The sequence below is a fragment of the Mytilus trossulus genome, chromosome 1 (assembly GCF_036588685.1).
Source record: "Mytilus trossulus isolate FHL-02 chromosome 1, PNRI_Mtr1.1.1.hap1, whole genome shotgun sequence".
Classification (NCBI taxonomy): domain Eukaryota; kingdom Metazoa; phylum Mollusca; class Bivalvia; order Mytilida; family Mytilidae; genus Mytilus; species Mytilus trossulus.
In genome coordinates this window covers 45,947,571-45,953,570 of record NC_086373.1, presented here as the reverse complement: position 1 = coordinate 45,953,570, position 6,000 = coordinate 45,947,571, and positions in this window count along the sequence as shown.

Genomic DNA, 6,000 nt, shown 5'->3' with positions numbered 1-6,000 from the left:
ATTAGGGGCCAAAAAAGGGCCCAAATAAGCATTATTCTTGGTTTTTGCACAATAACTTTAGTTAAAGTAAATAGAAATCAATGAAATTTAAACACAATGTTTATGACCACATAAGGAAAGTTGGTATTGATTTTGGGAGTTTCGGTCCCAACAGTTTAGGAATTAGGGGCCAAAAAGGGACCCAAATAAGCATTTTTCTTGGTTTTCGCACCATAGCGTTAGTATAAGTAAATAGAAATCTATGAAATTTAAACACAAGGTTTATGACTATAAAAGGAAGGTTGGTATTGATTTTGGGAGTTTTGGTCCCAACAGTTAAGGAAAAAGGGGCCCAAAGGGTCCAAAATAAAACTTTGTTTGATTTCATCAAAATTGAATAATTGGGGTTCTTTAATATGCCGAATCTAACTGTGTATGTAGATTATTAATTTTTGGTCCCGTTTTCAAATTGGTCTACATTAAGGTCCAAAGGGTCCAAAATTAAACTTAGTTTGATTTTAACAAAAATTGAAACCTTGGGGTTCTTTGATATGCTGAATCTAAAAATGTACTTAGATTTTTGATTATTGGCCCAGTTTTCAAGTTGGCCCAAATCGAGGTCCAAAATTAAACATTGTTTGATTTCATCAAAAATTGAATAATTGGGGTTCTTTGATATGCCAAATCTAACTGTGTATGTAGATTCTTAATTTTTGGTCCAGTTTTAAAATTGGTCTAAATTAAAGTGCAAAGGGTCCAAAATTAAACTAAGTTTGATTTTAACAAAAATTAAATTCTTGGGCCTCTTTGATATGCTGAATCTAAACATGTACTTAGATTTTTGATTATGGGCCCAGTTTTCAAGTTGGTCCAAATCAGGATCTAAAATTATTATATTAAGTATTGTGCAATAGCAAGTCTTATCAATTGCACAGTATTGTGCAATGGCAAGAAATATCTAATTTCACAATATTGTGAAATAGCAAATTTTTTTTTAATTAAGAGTTATCTTTCTTTGTCCAGTATAGTAAGCAAGAAATATCTGCAAGAATTTTTTTTAATTGGAGTTATCTTTCTTTGTCCAGAATCAACTTAAATCTTTGTTATATACAATATGCAATGTATATTCACTTTTTACTTCCAACTGATAAATTTAAATAATCTTTACCATTCAGTGATAACAAGCAGTTTTTTTTACATCTTAATATTTTATGATGTATTTAAATGAGTAGTAATTGTTGCAAACTCCATTAGAATATTTTATTTGAAATTTGTTTTGGAATAAGGGAAAGGGGGATGTGATTAAAAAATTGGGTTAATTTTTTCTCATTTGAAATTTCATAAATAAAAAGAAAATTTCTTCAAACTTTTTTTTGAGAGGATTAATATTCAACAGCATAGTGAATTGCTCTAAGAGAAAACAAAAATTTTAAGTTCATTTGAATACATTCATTCTGTGTCAGAAACCTATGCTGTGTCAACTATTTAATCACAATCCAAATTTAGAGCGGAATCCAGCTTGAATGTTGTGTCCATACTTGCCCCAACCGTTCAGGGTTCAACCTCTGCGGTCGTATAAAGCTACGCCCTGCGGAGCATCTGGTTTATAAATGATTTTAGAATGTTCCAATATTCTTTTGGACTTTTACCACTATTATCCGACATTGAAGCAAATATTTTTTCTTTATATTCTATTTTCTTTAGCTTTACCATCTTTTTAAGATTTTTACATAGAAAACAAGAATGTGTCCAAAGTACACGGATGCCCCACTCGCACTATCATTTTTCATGTTCAATGGACCGTGAAAATGGGTAAAAAATATAATTAGGCATTAAAGTTAGAAAGATCATATCATAGGGAATATGTGTACTAAGTTTCAAGTTGATTGGACTTCAACTTAATCAAAAACTACCTTGACCAAAAACTTTAACCTGAAACTCGCACTTTCATTTTCTATGTTCAGTGGACCGTGAAATTGGGGTCAAAAATTTGATTTGGCTTTTAAATAAGAAAGATTATATCATAAGAAACATGTGTACTATGTTTCAAGTTGAGTGGACTTCAGCTTCATCAAAAACTACCTAGCTTGACCGAAAAACTTTAACCTGAAGCGGGACAGACGGACGAACGAACGGACGGACGAACGGACGCACAGACCAGAAAACATAATGCCCCTCTACTATCGTAGGTGGGGCATAAAAATATTTTTGTTTTAAATGATTATTATTAGGTTTATTTTTTATTTTATTACCAATGGAATTGATCTCTTTTTTTGTTACATAAATTACATTATCTGACCAAGGTTGTCTTTTTATCTTTTTCTTTTTTTTGTTACTTCTAAAAAATTTCTTACATGCTATCTCAGAAATATTTTGCAAAATATGTGTTAGCTTTTCAACTGCTTCATCAACACCATCTTGAGTTTTATTAATATCCAGTATATCAATACGTCAGTTTTTACATATATATGAAATATGGCACTGAATATTGACTAAAGACTTTAAGTGGCTTATAACTTTTGGTTGTTCAATATGATATTAACTCGAGACATATAGTATACAAATGCCGGTTTTTTTGTTTCATATTTATCATTCAATTTTTTTAATTACATTATTCCGTGCGCATTTCTTAAGATAAATGTAACTATAATTAATGCATTCAACTCTTGATATCACCATTTCCTCGGAATGAACTAGCCCTAAATGGATAAAATAGTGTCTGAGGTTAAGAACCATAACCAGATTTTCATGATGAAATTTTTGCTTACTTATTAAAGGAAGCTACATATTAAGGAGCTATAATTGGACCGTTTGACAAAAATCCTTTTTCTTGTCATTTCTAAATTTCACCGTTAAATCGGTGTATAAAAAAGACTCGGTGGAATGGAGGGTCATTTTAGACTTAAGTTTCCCACTTGGAAGATCCGTAAATGATTTTATCTCAAAGATGTTTATTTAGGTGAAAAGGTTCAATTGTCGTATCCGAAAGTTGATGATTTAGTCGGAATAATTTAGGATAAAGGTGGTAAGTGTTTGGTTTTTAAGAAAGATTTGAAAAGGGCCTACAGGCAAATTCCGATTGATCCAGTTGATTTGCATTTAGTTGGTTTTCAGTGGGATAATGAGCTCTTTAAGGATCGTGTTCTTCGTATGGGTTTACGGTCTAGTGCTTTGATTTGTTAAAGAATCACCACAGCTGTTAGTTTAATGTTTTATAAGATGGGATACATGGTTATCAATTATCTAGATGATTTTGGTGGTGCGGATACGGTGGATAAAGCTGATGAAGCTTATAATGCTTTTCTAGATAGTTGTGGGCTAGAAGAGTCAACGCAAAAAGGAGTAGCTCCTACTACTAGGATGGAATTATTAGGAATCACAGTTGACACTGTGAAGTTGACTTTGGAAGTTACATCTGATCGTGTTCTAGAGAATTCGTTGTTAGGTCAGGCTTGGTTAAGAAAGAAAAAGGCTTCTTTAAGAGAGTAACAGTCAATATTTGGAAAACTTTATTTTGTGTCCACCTGTGTGTACGACCCGGTAGATTATCAAACGTCAACATAAATGTCTTTGTTTCTTTAGAATATGGTGAAATGGTCTATTCTAAAAGTGCCAATACTAGGATTTTTCAGTAAACGGATATGGATAGTAACTTTGCTAAAAAACAAAGAAATATTGATGTCATTGTCAAATTCGTTAAGCAAGGAGGTTATATGACCTCCTTGAGATAATAAAGTAATACAAATAGACAGGAAATACTAAAAAAATAAATAATTAAAAACCATTGATTAACAAAATTTTAATCTGCTAACCGAGTCATGTAAAATTATGCTCGCACATTTATTGAATCAAAATGGTTTTTTTTCCATTCATTTTTTAACAAAAAAACAAAATACAAAACCCTCCTTCTAATGTTTTGGATAAAATAAATGGCCTTCTAAGTAAGTACCCTAATGAACAATGTGATAATACGCATTTTAGTGAAGATTGAAATATCTGGTGCGAAGTTAATTCAGGTAAAATATACATCTTGTCCTTTTTTATTACAGCGGATGACCGTTAGGGTATTCTGGTGTATTGCTATTGCCTAGATTTCCCTTACGTACAATTCATTTAGGGTTTTTAACTAAAAACATGATCAATACGTAGACATCAGTGCAAACTAACATCCCTTATCGCTTGTTATAAATTCACTTATTCAATGAATACTCATCTAATACTTTTTAAAGAAGATAAATTAATAATATTAAAATGTTTTGTTATATGTATATCTATATCTATGCACACGCATGCGGAAGAATATCACAAGAACGTTTGCAATCTTAAGGAACGATAACTCTGCATGGATGATTAAACATTTTTTTGCGCGAAAATACAAATGCTTACTCGAATCCATTCTATAAGAAAAATCGAATTATTACAGAAGAGTGACTTGTCCACCATGCACTTGCACTGCACTATTATTAATATAGTAGAATAGAGTGATATACAAATGCAAGAAAATTATATATACATGTAACTGAAATATACAAGTATTAATAATATATATATATAAGTAAAAAATCATTGATAATATCTATGCACACGTACCGACAAATTGTGTTAAAGCATGCAGAAGAATATCTCAAGAACGTTTTGCGACTATTCCGGTAAGGACCGGTAACTCTGTAATTGTTTTGCGGGAAAATATGAATGCCTACTCATAGCTTTGAGAAAAATCGAATTTTTACAGAAGAGTATCCATCATGCACTTGCACTGCGATATTAGTTAGAATAGTAGAATAGAATGATATACACATGGATAAAAATTAAGAAATGATTCATGGAAGCCATAGATTTGTTAGAAATTTACACACGGCCCAGGCCATGTGTAAATTTACAACAAATCTATGGCTTCCATGAATTATTTCGATTCTAATAGGACAAATAAGTTCATTCAAATACTGAAGCGAGGGTGGGTATGCCGTGTGTGTAGCTGTTCTTTTTACTCCTTGTTAGATAAAGCTCAAATATTCTCATAAATCTTTAGCTTGCATTGTTTAGTTCGTTAATAACCGCTTGAAAAAATATGTTTAATTCTCAAATCCAATATTTGCGATTTAATTTACATGTTTTCTCGTAAGCTACTGTTAAATCCAAAATTGACATTTCGTAACGAAGGAGTTGCCATGTTGACTCGCTGAAATCAGTTAAGATGCAAATAATGCAATAGAATAGAAAATAAAATAAAACCTACCTCAGAATTCCATTTTAATACAATATTATACGAACTTCGATGGTTACAAAATAGTTTTATATTTTTGTGACATAAAATCGTAACATAAATATCAAGCTTATTTTCATCCCTAAATGAACCCCTGATTGTGGAGAAAGTGTTCCATGACTGATGATGAAATTGACATTGCACAAAATATAGCTGTGTTACTATATTTAGGAAATAAACACAACTAGTTGCAGCATATTAATTCTTTTTATTATGCATCCGAATAAGAATAAAAGTTCTTTTGTCTTTTGTTTTATTACGATTCTAATACAATAAAATCGGCAAAGCGTTTTCAAATACATGTGAATTTACGTGGGAGGTATATTGTAACATCCATTATTATGTATATCTCTGAGTCTGCGCTAAGTATAGATATATCGAGAATTTTCACACGGTGTTGTTTACAAAGCGAAAGAAGCACGTCATATTTGATATTAGAATTATATATACATGTAACAACATATATTTAACATATATGTTCCTGATATAATATATAACAACAAACCAGTATATACTAATTTGTATCACTATAATACAAAATTTTTCTTTGCCTCGACCAGCTTTGGAGGAGATATAATCACAGAATTGATATAAATCAGCACAGAGGTTTACTTCCTAGCTCATTTAGCCCCAAGCATCATGTCAGGCATTGCCATTACTAAAAACCAATAAATGTATTCTAATCTGAGGAACAATTCGACATTTTAACAAAAACATTTACTAATGATACTGACGATCCACCACAAAGTAATATAAAT